The 16,215-nt window shown below is 47.2% G+C and overlaps 1 long non-coding RNA gene across 1 annotated transcript; it reads right to left on the reverse strand.

Moving 5' to 3' along the window:
- Positions 1 to 489: 489 nt before the first annotated feature.
- On the reverse strand, positions 490 to 6,035 carry LOC309629841. The gene is made up of 2 exons (XR_014245262.1): positions 1,270 to 6,035; positions 490 to 1,187 (listed from the first exon to the last, which is right to left on the reverse strand). It is a non-coding gene; the product is annotated as an uncharacterized lncRNA (long non-coding RNA).
- Positions 6,036 to 16,215: the final 10,180 nt, after the last annotated feature.

Raw genomic sequence — 16,215 nt, forward strand, 5'->3', positions numbered from 1 at the left:
TGGACAGCTATTATAGACCTCTGCTGAGCAGTTCTTTGTAATTGTACAGCTCCCACTGGAAAACAGAGATTAATGAGCTCACAAATGGGACAGCACGAAATTTCAGATCTTGGGGTTGATAATGAAGCTATTTAGGATGCTTGGTAACAGAATCACTTTCTTAAGTTTGTCGTCCAGAAGTCTGAAGTCAGTGGCATAAGTGGGTAGTTGGGCTAATGTGGAGGTACTCCAAACAGAGTAAGAGCAAATGGGGTTCTTGGCTTGTCTTTCATTGTGACCCTGATTGAAGACCATTGGACAAGATCTGTTAGGATTCTAACCGCAATCCATTGGAAATCATTGGCGAGCCAAGGGTGAACAAAGATAAATGTATATACTAGGGAGGAATGGTTAGATGCTCAGTGGTAGAGGAAACTGTGGCCCAAGGGTATACATGTTTAGGGTTACAACACCCGTTGTTGTTTTCTTTCTACTTTCACCTTCCCTTACTTTCTTTTTTTTTTTTTTAACAACAAATTCCTTAGAATTCTCTCTCACTATCCTGGGTGGAAGTACTGGATTTCGTCTACCAAGTGAACCAGGATATTTCCTGTAATGTCAAGTCATCCAGGCAAAATTTTTCAACAGAACCACCCCTACATTCCAACATCCTCCTTTTAATTTTTTCCTTTAAAAATAAATGTGCACTTTCAAAAGCCACTCAGCCTCCAGTACTCTGGTCATCCACTGCTTTGAGGCCATCCAGATGCTCTCACACATGATTTTATATGTTAATGGAAGAAGGCTGAATATAGATTGTAAAATTATCTATCCCCTTTCCCATCATAAGAACATGACAACTCATTAATCTTAATTCCTCAGTAAATAGCAGTCTTCTCATGTGGATAAAAATTCCATAATGTTAAAGTCACTGCATTGCAAAGGCATGCATCACAAGACTCTAATTCCAGGGAAACTCTAAATTTCTAGTCCTGTGAGTGTGGGTCACTTTGATGGGAAAGGAGGCCTGGTCAAATGTTTGAAATTTGCATTGAGATGTAGAAGCTCTGACTGTGAGGAGTGGGAGGGTGAAGACGCCACTGGGAGGAGCATAAACAAAGGTGACAAGATGAGGGGAATTACAGTGTGCGCTCAGTTAGCAAGAGACAGGCATGGGCTTTCTTGAACAATGTTGGTCAGTGTTTCCCCTCAGTTCTGCACACAAGCTGTGGGCCTCATAGCCTTTCCTCTGGGTGACATTTGAAGCCAAGAATCATGGTTCTCCAGGACCAGATGGATGTTTAGGCCCCTCCCCATTCTTAGTTCCAGAAACATGGTGCACAATTCCTACTCACCACCTCTTTGGAGATGGCTCTGCTTCCCTGCCTGGTGTGGGATTCCCAGCAGTGTTCCAAGAGGTATTCCTGGAAAATTTTATGGGGTCTAAACTAGGGGAAAACTTCACTCCCCATTTCCCCCTAGTTTCTTCTCAACATCCTACACTCCCACCCCCATATTTTAGGACATCTCCATTAATGTCATTGTGTAGAATGGACTGAGGTTAACTAAGATAAAGTTACGATAATCTTGGGATGTTAAGATTATTGTTTCTATTGTAAGTCCTTTAGAAGCACTGGAAGCTTTGCCAAAGAGTATCCAGAGACCTCAGAACTGATCTTTGCTTCTCTCAGTCACCTTATTTCAGGATCTGGGTGGCCTCATTTTGACTTCACTGAATTTCCCAAATTTCACCTGCTGTAGCCCAAATTAGACTCTCTGCCTCTCCTTCCCTTTCCATCACCAGGATAAGGATAGGAACGGGTGATGCTGAGGTTTAGGGGAGAAATTGAATGAACTTAACTTGATTTAGTATGGGAAAATAACTCCATGCCCATTCTCTGTGTGAGTCGGTATTAGACAATTAAGACAGTTGGAAAGATTGATCAGATCTCACAACCTAGGCTGAGGAGACCAAAGCCAATCATTATGCCAGTCATCAAAAGCCTGCCAGCAGGTCATGAACAAGGCCGGCCTGTGGAGGCAAAGAGGAAAAGAGGAAGAGAGTCATGGTGGGTTTGTATCAGCTCCTCTTTCTCAGCCTTCTATAACCTTATCTGTACTATTATTCTCGCTGAGGATCTCACTTCCTACTTTATTAGGAGAATAGAAGCAAGGATTACAAGTCTACTGACATAGGGCCCATCTCAGCTCCTGTGTCAGTGGAGGAAGTACCCTGTCTCCTATCCAAGGTCAACCCTCCACTCATGCCCTGACTCGGGCCCCTTTCACCTTCTCAGGGAACTTGTCCCTTTGTTTCTCCTCTCTCTCTTCTGAATCTTCAGCCTCTCCCTCTTTACTAGACTACTGCCATCAGCAGACAGACATATCCTTAAAAACAAAAAGTCACCTCCCTCAACCCATAAGTCTCTCCTGCTGCTTTCCCCTTTCTCTTTCTTAACCCCAGCTCCAGGGTGGGAAAGGCAGTAGGGTGACCTGGAGGAGGTAGTAAGAGCAGAAGCCATAATTTAGTGACTAGAACGGGTTGGATTTCTCACTGCACAGGAAGGGGGCATGGTGGTGGGTACACGTAGACGAGTGTGAACAGATGGCGAGGACGACCGTTTGTTCATTTAGTGAACACCTACTATCTGCCAGATACTCTGCTAGGTGCCGGTGACATAAGGGCGGCCAACACTTGGTCTCTTCACTGTCAGTGTGGAACGTGGGTATAGAAAGGAGATTTAGAGAAGTGAGGACGTCAAGGCGGCAAGAGAAGTGAATTGCTCCACCCTCACCCCAGCCACAAAGTTATAAATCACTGCTAGGATCACGTCCTCTGAAGTCACCTCTCTTTAGAAAGCTCCTGAGGTTTGCTGAGCCCCTGTCCTACACCACTCTGTTTTCAGCTTCCTACCCTTGCGCCCTTGAGCCCACCAGGCCTTTTACCTCGCCAGACTTGGTGAGGCTGACTGGGGTCAGGATGGTAGTTAAGTGTTAGCACAGTTTTCCAAGAGCCGTAACCTTAATCATGTAGCAAGTATCCAGATGGTTCTGTCAAAGTGCAGGCCCTTTGGGGAGCCTCCTACAGCAATAAAAACACACGGCTTCTCCTGGTTTAATAGTAAAAGTAGCTTAGGTGTAATGACCATTTTTAAACTAAGGAAAATGCCTCTCACTCTGGGTCCATGCTATACAGCTGAGGAAACCTTGAGACAGTGAAGCATTTCTTGTTACCACCTTTCCTGTTCTGAATCACTTAAGGATAATGTTGAGCTGCATACAAGAGGAAATGGGATTGACAGTGGCCAAAATAAGAAGATTATTTATTTTAAGCATCAAGGAGTTCCAGGGTAGGCAGCAGGGCAGATATCACAGGTCATGGAAAGCCCAAGGATCCAGGCACCTTCCCTCTTCCTGCTCTGCCACCTTTACGTTAGCATTTGGCTCTCGTCCACTTCATTGTAGTACGGCTGCTACAGCTCCAGGCATGACATCTATATCACAGGCGGGAAGAAGAAAAGAAAGCAGAGGGCAAGAGGCTGGAGGGCATGCCAGCCAGGTCAGTCTCCCTCCAAAAGCTTCCTGGATTCTCCACCCAGTGACTTCTACTTCCATCTCATTGGTCAGAACTAGGTCACATGGGCCTCTTAGCTGCAAAGGAGTCTGGGGAGGAAAGAATTCTGCCTTTCTAGTTTTTTTAATGAGAAGACAAGGCATTGAGCATGAATGACTTTGGGGTAGCTAACAGTGTCTGTGGCACACCTGAGGTAACTTTCTCCCTGAAGCAGAGGTTCTCAGCTTGGATGTGCACTAGTATCCCTGGGGAGCTTTTAAAATTAAAGCCTGGGCTACCCTCAGAACAATTAAATTAGGATCTCTGGGTGGGATCCAACACTGGTAATTGTCAAAGCTCCTCGGGTGATTCCCATGTGTAGCCAAGGTCTGGAACCACTGCTATGTTTCTACTTTACCTACTCTAGAGGCAGCCGGGAGTGTTAATTTTGACCTGAATCTCATTAGAAACAAGCAATAGATTATAACATGTTAGAGATGGGCAGGACCTTAGTGGTCACAGAACAAGATTTTCTCAAGGTCAAATACGTAGTCAGTGAAGAGTTTTCGGTGGGATCACTAGATCCCCCCATCCCCCCCTGCTGCAATGAGCAGTAGCCCTGATCAAGTTTACCATTGCGTCCAGTCAAATGCAACGTGAATTATGTGGCTGTCTGGGAGAATTTAACTTTGATCCAATTAGCACTGAGGGTTGAGGAGAGCAGGTGACCTTAGGCTGCAGCTGTCTCTCCTCCACTCCAGTAATGACGTTCAGCCTGAAATCCAATTTGGGATGAGTATGTAATTTCAATGTTTATTTAATCCAGAGCCACTTCTCAGTAAATAGGATGCTTAAAGGCTTGAATTACTAAAGCCTTCTCTATCCAAGGCGCCCTTACTAATCTGCTCCCAGCACTGTTCACTGGGTATGCGATTGCCAAAAAGCCCAATGGTAAATGTCCCCTTGTTCATCTGGAGGTTCTGTCTTCTGAAGCCGAACAGCTGGTCCGTCTGAATCACTGGTGGGTGTTGATTGACATGGAGTTTTGTAGACTGTTAGCATTGGAGGCAGCCTTACAGATCATCTATCCAGGCTGAAGCTTGGGGAGGTGGAGTGACTTGCCCAAGGTCACCCAGCCTATTGGTTGCAGGTTATGATGTTAGCATCAGCCTTTAGGTTAAGTTGATTAGACGTTTTTATATAGCAGAAACATAACAAATGTGACCAAAGATACATTGGTACTTAATTATTGCCCTTCAACTTTTCAGCATAAATCTTTAAATAATTCAGGACCCAAAATACCCCATCTTGCAGGAATAACCCAGCCAGTGGAGGGAAAAACAAATGCGTATTTCTATATGCATTTCCTGAATCGGCTCAATGACGCAGGACGCCCCTGCCAGCACCCAGCACATGCCCGGTCTGTGTAGGTTCTCTAGAAGTCTGTTGGTCTGAACTGATCCCTGCAAGCCCTTCGCTTTGCTACCCATTATTTAGAACGCCTCTGCAGGGCCACATTATCACTAGCTGTTACATTTAGAGCAAAGCAGCAAGAAATCAACTATCTTTGGGATTTCTGTGAAAAAGACTTGTAGCTGGAAGTCATACATAGACTGATGAGTGTTTTACGGTAATGTGCTCTCAAGTTCAATTTCTTAACTCCTCTAGGTGATGCAAAATGATTGATTCTGAAAATAAACGCTGAAGAAATAAATTGATTCCTTTGAAGTAAGCGGACCTTTAATTCTTGACCTTAAAATCTCTAAAATGTTTTAAAAGGAGTTGACTTAGCAGTTACTGCATTTTATGGAATTCACTCTTTTTTCTTCTTTTGTTAATATATTATCTTACTGGGGCTTATCCACAAGCTTCATTCTAGAAAAATAGGATGGAGCTGGCAATATGCCATAAAGTTCCCTAATGCCTTAGTTTAAACACACATGCGGTCAATGGCTAAAGGCAGAGCGGGAGGAATTAAATCCATGGAAAAGCTCAAAGCTGCCTTCTAGGCCACCTTAGAAAATTATTTTGGCTACAGTTCTAATTTGATCTCATTAGTAAGGCTGATTCCGTCCTACAGCAATCCCCAGGGCACCTGATTCGACCCACCATGGCACTAGCTCCGCACTGGGGCTGTGCACAGCCAGAGTGACTCAGGGTCAGCTTTAGTCTGCAAAACTGCTCCCGGCTGCCACTGTAGAAGCTCTGGTGTATGGACCTAAACTTTGTTCATTTATTTGTTCATTCCTTTATACATTTATTTAGTTGATGTTTAATGGTTATCTACTCTATGCTGGCAAACCTGCCCCTGACATTTGTCAGGCTCTAGGTGAGAGAGTAATTGGAGGCCCACATACCATATGTCTAAATTTCAAGTTATAAATCGAACTAACAAACTGTTTAATGGTATACCCTCACAACAACATGGAAGAACAGGTTCAAATGCAGTTCTAGGGCTCCTTGGAGTTCTGCATGTAGGGGCCCTCCCCACCTCCAGGCCTCCAGCCCTCAGCCGGACACCCCCCTTTTTCCCCACCCCCCCACCCCGTCTGCCCAGTGTTTTGAGGGGCCTCCGCTGCATGTGCTGCTCTTGGGCCCCCCTCAGGCCTCGAGTCTCACGGCAGTGGTGTGATCTGCCTTTGAGAAGACGAGGCCCATGCAGGCCTTGGAAGAGGGCTTAGCGCCATGTGGCCAGGAAATACACAGTTTCTGGGTAACCCCCGTGTAGTCTAGAGGGGAGGTGGTGGGCTCTGGGTGGGCACATCTTTGGCCCTGTGGATTCCTCACTCCATGGGGAGGGCACAGCTGCAGGGGCCCAAGGCAAGACCTCTGGGCATTCATTCTATGTACAAGGGTCTCAACTGCCCGGGCTGAGGATAATGCTGTGTGATAAGTGTTGGGAGGCAGCAGTGAACACAATTCTTGAGGCTCTTGCCTTAATGAGGGAGACAACAATTTAAAAAGATGACGGGGGTAAGCCATGTGAAGGCATTGAGCCAGGGGGTGAGATGCAGAGCGACTGGTGAATGCTACTTTAGCATGACCAGGGAAGGCCTCTTGGAGATGGTGACACATACGCTGAGACCCAATGACATGGAAATGCCAAGCCGAGGGAACACAGGGAGTGCAAAGGCCTAGTGGGAGAAAAGGGCTGGTTTGTCTGAGGAGGGCTGGTGGTAGTGGGAAGTGAGCTATGTGTGTGGAGGTCAGCAGGGGCCAGGCCATGCAGGGTCTGGAGGAAGGAGAAATGGCCTGAGACGTAGAAAAACGACTTGAGGCTCAGGTACTCTGCTTGCTAACTGGCTGAATCTGAGCAAAGCTCATCCCCCGGCCTCTGTCACCTCACCTGTGAACTCTAGCTGCCTCGTAACTCTCCCGTCTCCCCCAGAGCACTGCGAGAGGACCAGATAGGATGTTGCTGCTTTAGATCTTGGGCATGAAGTAACTAAGCAGCAAGGAGCAGTGACAAGCTCCCTTGAGCTGTCCCAGGGGCTGCTGCTGGAGAATGACTAATAGTCACAGGGAGTGTCTTGTTGGGCTGTAATGGGGGATTGTTTTCCAGGCGGACTCAAGGCCGCCCCTCCCCTCCACTCCCAGATAGGCTTTGAAGCCCATCTTGTGTTCCCTGTGCCTTGGGAGAGAGCAGAGGATGCCAGCAGGCCATGGAGCTGACGTCGTCTGCACAAAGTGGCTCTGCTGCAGCCCCTTCTCCTTGTCAACAAGTAAAACCCAACCTTCCACAGAACTAAAGGCCAGGAGCTTGAGCAACGACTGAGACTCAGCCCTTGGGGCTCTGAACCAAGATGTCGACAGCCTGCTCAGCACAAGGGCATCAGGGCCGCACCCCACCCCCGAATGCTGACTGGCCAGGACCAGCACTGGGACGGCTTGCCCAGCCCCTCCCAGCTAAGGGTGCTGCTTAGTAAGAGGAACAAGGGACCGACATTAGATGCACGTGTTTCTTTTATGGGCCATTGTCTATACTTTGTCTTGTGAGTCATCTATTATCAGTACAGACTGTGAGCTCCACATTTCCAAAAGATCCTTTTGCCATCGCTACAAGGTCTCAAGTTAAAGAATCCCTTGAGGACTGTGTAACCATAATGATTTCAACCAGAACAATAGCTACTCTTTGTTGACTGCTTACTAAATGCCAGGACCACACGGAGCACTTTAGTCTCACAACCATCATAACAGGGAGGCATTCATTATCATCCCATTTTACAGATGAGGAACCAGAACCTTAAAGAGATTGAGTAACTTCCTCAAGGTTGTAACTCTGGGATTTGAACCTAAGTTTGCTTGACTCAAAAGTGACACTCTTAATCACAGTACCGTAAAATGGTCATCATCATCATCATCCTAATATATTTTTAGCAGAGTTTTGCACACATTAGGTTATTTACTCTTTACAGTAACCCTATGAGGTAGAAATTACTAGTATCCCCATTTTGCAGAAGAGGAAACTGGAGTACAGAAATTTTAAACTTAAGTCTCGTTGCTCAGAGAGAGTTTTTGAAATAAACATCTATCACCTGAGGGGTCAGCTGGGTGAGATGAAACAGCTTCTCCAAGGTCACATGACCTGTAAGTGGCAAAGTGGGGATTGAACCTGAGGTTTATCTGTCTCTAGACTTGAGCCGCCTAGACGAGGAGCCCCCAGTCCACATTTCAGTGCTGGAGAGGGGACACCTGGCCAGGGGTGCCAGAGTCATTTTCCTGGGCTCCCTCCTCCTGGATGAGCGGCGTGTGGCTCGAGCACCTTGGGGAACCCAAAGTTCTGTTATATTTGCCCAGGCCCTCCTTGTGGAGGGAGCTTTAAGAAGTATCACTGAAGGACAGGTGAGGGGAGAAGAAAGGAAAGCCCAGGAGCTGAATGATAAACTGGATAGTTAGATTTTGACTGTCAGAATTGACGCTACTTGAGAACCACCTGGCAAGGGCCTCCTGCTGGTTACAATACATAACTGAGAGTTGGACTGAAAGTAAAATGGCTAATTTTAACTCAATCCCAGTGTATGGGCACAACCATCTTCTAAAAAATATGTATTTTCCAAAGGGAAGGGACAAACGTAGCATTTTTTTCCCTCAACAAATTTGAATAATTTAGATAGCACAACTGAAGATTTTGGTCCATCAATAATAGGAACAGTAATGATGTTCCACTTTGCCTCACAGTGACAGGCATAATGAAAGGCATGGGGGCGGATAGAGGCCACTTGTTCATGTCCTTAATGCCATAGGCTTAGATTAAGTGTTTATCCGGTATGGCAACCTGAGTTAGGCGGTAAAAACCCGTGTCCGCATGGCTTTATATTCCAGTGGCGGAGCAGACATCAACCAAGCAGTACACAAGTAACTTTCAAAATTTGAAGAACCGTAAGAGCTGGAAGGGACACATGAGTCTCTGAGGGGGACCTTACACAGAATGGAGGGCCAGGAACGACACTCTGGTGAGATGAAGGAATAAAGGGAATTAGCAAGAGGTGGGAGGGTGCAAGCAGGCTGGGGCCATGTTTGCAGACTCCCTGAGAAAAGAAGTTGGGGTGTGGAGGGCACAGAGAAGGCCGGTGTGGCCAGAATGAAGGGAGTGGGGAGGCAAAGGCCTGGAGATAAGTAAGAGCCGTGGAAGGCAGGTTAAAAATTTTAAATTTAAGTCTAATAGTAAACCCGGAAGTGCAGAGATGTGTTCTCAGCAGGATCAGTCCCAGGCAGAGGCAAAGCAGGAGAGATTTGGGGAGACTGAGGTGTCTCCATTGCTCTTTCCTCAAACTTCCCCTCCGCCCAGGGTCTGAAATTCCAGCGTTAATCACAATCCATTTACCCGCTCCCACAATTTCCTGTTGAAATTCAGAAAATACTCCGGTACTCCTGGGAATGGGGGAGGACTGCCAATACTGAAGCGAGTGTAGCTGTGATTGAGGGATTTGAGAGCAGGCCCTGTGGTGCTTGGAGAAAGCGGGGTGGCACCGGGTGTCTGAGTGAGGTGTCGCAGAGGGAACAGCAAGGGAGGGGGCAGGGCTCTGGGCCCATTGTATTCCCCAGAGCAGCCTTGACTGACAGCTGCGCTCATTGCGGGTTACAGGGCTGATCCATTCACCCATAGGGCTGAACTGGTAATGTTTGGGCGGCTAAAGCTTTTATGACTAAAGACTTCTAAGGTGAAGGCAACCAATTAGGAAATATGACAGAAAACCCCTGGAAGCATATTCTATCGCTCTCTTTGTGGGCTCGGATGTGTGTGGGTCACAAGTCTGTGCCAGACCCCTGTTCTCAGCACTGCGTGAAATCCCCTCCCAGCCCCCATCTCACTCCAGCTCTGGCCTGCCTCTCCCCGGGGGTCTTTTGGTGGAACTTCTCTCCCTTCCTGCCCCTCAAAGCCTCATGCTCTGCCCTGAAACCACTGCCAGTCCTGTCTAAAAGTCTTTATTTGCAACAAACCCTTTTTAACCCCAAATACATAGGTTCCTTTGTGCACTCCGTGGCACTGAAGTGTCATTCATCCATTCGCTCATTTATTCCAACAAATAGCACTCATTAAATGCCCCTGTATCTGCTAAACAACACCCACCGCAGGACCCACTGATTTCACTCCTGGGTATTTACTCAAGAGAACTGAGTGCCATGTGTTTACAAAAAACACACTATGTGAATGCGTACAGCAGCTTTCTTCATAATTGCCCCAAACTGGAAACCAACTCAAATGGCCATCAAGGTGAACAGACCCACAAATTGGATATTCCCACAGTGGAGTACCACTCAGCAAGGAAAAGGAACAAATCACTGGTACACGCAACAACGAGGGTGAAACTCAGAGACCTCATGTTGAGCAAAATAAGTCAGATACGAAAGAGGACCTACAGTATGGTTCTATGTACTATAAGAAGTTCAAAAACAGGCGAAACACGCCTGTGGTGTCCGAAGTCAGAATGCTAGTTACTTTTGGGGAAGAGGTTACTGCCTGGGAAGGGGCATGGGGAAGTCTTTTGGAGTGATGTAATTTTTTTTTTTACATCTTTATTATAATTGCTTTACAACGTTGTGTTAGTTTCTGCTCTACAACAAAGTGAATCAGCTATATGTATACATATATCCCCTCCCTCTTGCGTCTCCCTCCCATACTCCCTATCCCACCCCTCTAGGTGGTCACAGAGCCCTGAGCTGATCTCCCTGTGCTATACAGCATCTTCCCACTTGCTATCTATTTTACACATGGTAGTGTATATATGTTAATGCTACTCTCCCAATTCATCCCAGCCTCCCTTTCCTTTGGAGGAGTAGGTCACTGGCTGGGAAGGGGCATGGGGAAGTCTTTTGGGGTGATGTAATTTAAAAAAAGTCTTGACCTAGGTAGTGGTTACATCAGTGTATACCTACATAAAAATCCATCCGGCTGTACACATGTTCTGTACACTTTACTGTAGATAAGTTATATCTCAGTTTTATAAAAATGTCTGCTGGCAGGGCTCTGTGCTGAGCTGGCCCAGCTATTCCAGGCTAACATGGCTGAGCAGAGTCAGCGGCCTGAATGGGGTTCTGGAGCGGCCCTTCCCAGAGGGTCCCTCAGGGAAGTGGGCAAGTCCTTGAGTGGCAGCGCTAACTCAGGGGCTGGGGATACTCGAGGGAAAGAGGGAAAGTTGTTGAGATAAAAAGAAGATGCTTCTGGTGGTCACTGCTGAGGGCCTACCGGGAAAACCGATCCAGTGTGGAATGGAGCGGGGACCTGGGAGGACCCCGAGGCAGAAAAGAACCTCATTTCATCAGTGGTCAGTGACACGGGAGCCGGCAGGACCTTTGCAGCCAAGGACAGGCCAGGAGGCAACTACCCTGGAGCTGAGATAAAGGAGGTGTACCAGGAAGGGGACACGTGGAGGAGCAAGCAGCAAAAAGCATGTTCTTTTTATTTTGAATGTGTACAGGCATGATTTCTTGTAAGTCTCATAACTGTATGACGTAGGATATATTAACCCCGCTTTCCAAACAGGAAGCTGAGAACTCGGAGACTTCACATGATGCGCCGAAGGGCACCCAGCTGGTAAGTGCAGCATTCCGCTCAGGGCTGGGAGACCCAGGGCCTGCACCCCAACGCCAGTTAAGTGTGTAACCAGTTTAGTGATTGGTTATTCAACCTGTGCGGGTGCATACGTGCAATGGCTTTACTTTCCCAACGTCTGTTCCCATCTCTGCTCTGCTGCCGGATCAAGGGCTTCCTTGATATCAGCTCAGTCCAACTCTAAATCTGCATCATTTCAGTTATTAAAATAACGTGACCTAGTTATTAAAACTCAGTCCTGTTCATTTTAAAACTCCACCCTCACACTTGATTCAAATCTTTCCTCCTTTCCTGAGTTCAGGGTTGCCTTGTGGCTGTAGGAGCCTGCAGTGGCGGCAGTAGGTGATCTACTCCCTTCGCCACTCACCTCTTTCTCCCGTGCTTTGCAGAGGGGGGACGCCGTTTCCTTAAGCAAGAGGTGCATGGAGGTTTGGTCCCCTTTCCGATGGCTGTCACCATTGATCCAGTTCCACTGTCAGCAGCCCCTTGCTCCCAAGGCACTTGATCAACCCATGGCTTTGGTGGCACCTGGGAGACACACCTCCCCCCATGCTCCTCAGCTGTGTAGACCGCCATGCTCCAAGCTCAGCAATCTGGTACCCCTGCAGCTCCAGTCTCCTCTTCCTTCCCTAGCCTCCAAAACTGGGGCCTGAGGGCTTGGATCAGATCTTTCTTGTCCCGCCCGTCCCATCTACCATGCCACCTCTCCCCAGTGTTCTTTGCCCAATATGCAAGCACTTGGGCAGACTGGGGGCCCAGCAACCAAGACTGTCAGGTTTTCCTCCTGGAATAAAACCCAAACTTTATGAGAAAGTGTTTGGGGGACCTCCTTTCTTAACTTCAATTTTTAACCAGAAGTCCCTAAGGAACGGTAACGAACCAGTACCCACTCTCTTTGTCATCTAGGGTGGGGAGGAAAAATGGCTTATCCTCATGAACGCTAGCCTCCCTCCTCCTCCTCACTCCCAGTCTTCTCTGCTCTCTCCAGGATGAAAGCCCCAAAGCCAGTGCAGCCACTGGGCGTGTCTCCTGCCTAGAAGGAGGCCTTCTTTAAACTAAGTCCTGGAGAATTTAGTAATTTTGTTATCATCAATGCTTCTACCCACCTGAGAGGTTATCTCTGAGCTATTAGGTAACCTCCAGGGGCAGGAAAATATTTCAGTCCAAACCAGCTCATAGTCACAAGTTTGCTACTGAAAGCCTTCTGCGTGGGAGGCCACATTCCTATCCGAGGTAAGGGAAGCGGTTTGTTTCCTCTTAATTCGCTGTTCATCACGCTGCATTGCTTAGGAAAGATGAGCGCTCCAGGAGATACATCCTGGCAGAAACGCCGCCGCTCCAGCCTCCCGCATCTCGGAGCCCAGCAATGGCTGGTGAAAGAACTCTGCACCTCCAGACAATACACATCCGCTAAAAGCACCAAAGATGCGTCGCTGTACCGTGGAAATATTGCTTCTTTCTAGTGAGTGACCGATTATTTGAGGTGCTTCAGAGTGTCAATACGGGAATTGTTGTCCAGTCTTGTTTTCCAAGTGTGCTGTGTGTACAGAGGGAAAAACTTCCACGGACTACTTGTTGCAGTACGTTAAGCTCTGTCTCAGGGATAGGGCCATCACAGGACACGGGGCAAGTTTCTAGCTTCATGACTCCCCAGTGAAAAGGGGAAATAACCCTCAGGACATTATTTTGAATGTCTCTAGTGGGATAGGAACTGTCTGAATCTCTTGGTCCCCTTGTGTGTGGTGATCAGAAGGGGACCATCCATGAGGGTCCACAGACCTGGGGCTAGAGCACAGAACATCTCCCTCTGAATCTCATTGCCAAAACTAGAATGGTGCAGTTGAGCCAGAAAAGAAATGAGGTCAAAGCAACCATATGGGGGCTCTAGAGGAGAGGGGAGAACTATGCATCAAAGCTGGGATTGAGCCAGGCATCTGGGAGACAAGGATGAATGAGTCTGGGAGAAAATGGAGGAAAGAGCCAAAACTGTGCTATCCAACATGGTGACCGCTAGCCACCTGTGGCTATTTAAATTTAAATTAGTTAAAATAAAATTAAAAAATTGAGTTCCTCAGTTACATTAGACATAGTAAGTGCTGCACGTAGCACAGATTCTGGAACATTTACAACATCTTAGAAAGTTCTATTGGGCGGTACTGACTCTAGAACAACTAACTACCTATATCAGCTTGTGTCATGAACCAGCCTTAGTGTGACGGGGGTCGGGGGTAGTGGGTGGAAGGGGGGCACGGAGATGGCCAGCTGAAGATAAAGGACCAAGAGGGGATTCGATTTTCCAAAACAAGTCAGAGCCATTTGGAGTCAAGTCATACGGTGGATTCAGTGCACTCATGCTCGACACATTTTTGTTGAATTAATGAGTAAGTGAGCTGGGCAGCATTCGCTGGTGGGGGCAGAGGGTGGGGAAGAAGACAGAAGGCATCTACAAAATAGAAGAGCTAAATTTTCTTGTGTTAGCTGCTCATTAACTAAATGAGAGACATTCTAAAAATGGAATTTCAGAGATGCTCTGAGTCCTGTCAGCAAGACCGGAATAAGTATAAAGCCTCTCAAGGTAACTGCTTTGAAAGGGACCACGTTCAACTAGCGCATTGTGTGACTGTGATTAAGAGCCCTAGCCACTCTCAGCTTCAGTTTCCTCAACTGTAAAACAAAGACTCAGGACCAAAGACCGGCTCTTTCTGTGTGTCTACGATTTGGATATATAAACTCCATTATTGTCTTTATTAAAAGAGCTTTCTTGTCAGACCTCAGAGTTGCCATGAAAACTGAAAAAAATCAGGGAGAGCAAATAGACTTCATCTCATGAGCCGGGTTTGACTAACTGGTAGTACTCACTTGGAAAACTCTGTGGGGAAGAGTTTCGAGGCCACCTCCAAGCTTGTTTGATCAGCAATGTCTGCCACGGGGGTGGAGCCGTGGAGCACACGCTGATACCTGCCGTCCAAGGTTTATGGACTGCCCAGCCCAACACCCATTCTAAGCACTTCCCCCCCTGCCCAGGTATATAAATACTGGAAGATTTAAACATTTGCTTTCCCAGCCTTCCTTGCAGTTAGGGGTGGCCTGTAATACAGTTCCTGTCTGGATATGTGTTTGCAGCTATGGCAGCCGTTTTGTGACCAGGAGACAGTGTGAGAGAATTACAGAGAAGCTGCCTCTGACCTTGTGGAGCTGTTAAGCCACTGCCAGCAGCTGCCTATTTCCAGACACCTTGTCAGGCGAGAAAAATACCCTCATATTCATTTCAGGCCTCAAAGCTTGGATTTCTGTTACTTCCAGCTGAACACTTCTCTAATGCATCCCAGATATCACATCCGCCTTTCCAGGAGCAAATACAAATTGTCTTTGCTAAATTTTCAGTACTCTTCTTTCTCATTCAACTTCCTACCATTGAGGGGTGTTGCCCTGCCCTTCTGTGAGATTTTGAATTTATGACACTCTGGTTGCTGAAGCCCCAGAGACTTACTCCTTCATCCACAATACTCTGTGAATATTAAACGCCTGAGTGATGGAAAGAACACTGATGAGAATGTCAGGAGATGCAAATTCCAGCACCAGTACTGCCAGTACTCACTGTGTGTACTCAGGCAAGTCACTCGGCCATTCTGGACCTCAACTACACATCTGAAAAAAAAGAACTGGATTAGGAAATCTCCAAGGTCTCTTTTAGCTGTAACTCCTATGGATGCTGATGGGAATGGATACAGACATTTTTTTCCCCCCTTTTGTCTTAAGCTGATCCCTGGGTATCTGACATATTTTGACATCAATAAACTCCAATAAATACATGTTGTCAGAATCCATTCTTGTTGGTGAAGTATAGCTCTTTCTTCATGTGGAGGCAATAGTTTTTTGGCTAGGAATAACCCAAGAGTCTTGGGATGAGACAATTCTTGGATAAGACACAGGGCTCCATCTCAGAACCGCAATCCTGACACATCTGTTTGCTTCTGTTCTGCCCTTTGCCTGCCTCACATTGGATATGTAAGCTATCCTACAACTTGGATGTGGGAACCTCACCCGTGTTTTGGATTTCTGCACACCAGACTTGTCCTGCTTTCCTCCACCAACTCCTTCCCCATTTCTGTTCGTCTCTGATTAACCCCTTCCCTTAGCGCTCAACAACTCTCCACCTGGAATCTGTAGGGTGAGCCCTGCTCTAACCGCAGGCCCCAGTGACAGAAGGAAACAACGCTGTTGCCCACGTGCAGAGGCTGAGCTCTGTGTCTGTAAATGCTCCCTCAGCTTCCCCTTATCCTCAGTATTGGGAGCTCCAGTCTCCTTCTTGTTATCGTGAGCAAGCACCAGCGTGCCAGTAATATCAGTTTTCTCCCTACCCAGGTTCTCAGAGGTGGCTAGACCCATCCAGTCTGATCCATTAAGTAGCTGCCTTGTAAACACGCAGCAAGCCAAAGAAAGGCCTTTTAATCGTGCTTCCTGTGGACTTTGAAATTCAAGTTCTATTAGACACACAAATGATCCCAGCAATATGATCATATTTCTATAGCAACCTCCTCAGGCTCATGCAAGGCAAGCACACAGGCACCTCGGTTCCACCTCTGAGGTGTGGGGTCGGGTGCTTATCTCCTGACATTTAAACACACCG

Source organism: Balaenoptera borealis (genome assembly GCF_965194805.1).
Source record: "Balaenoptera borealis genome assembly, chromosome: 5".
In the NCBI taxonomy this organism is placed as follows: Eukaryota; Metazoa; Chordata; class Mammalia; order Artiodactyla; family Balaenopteridae; genus Balaenoptera; species Balaenoptera borealis.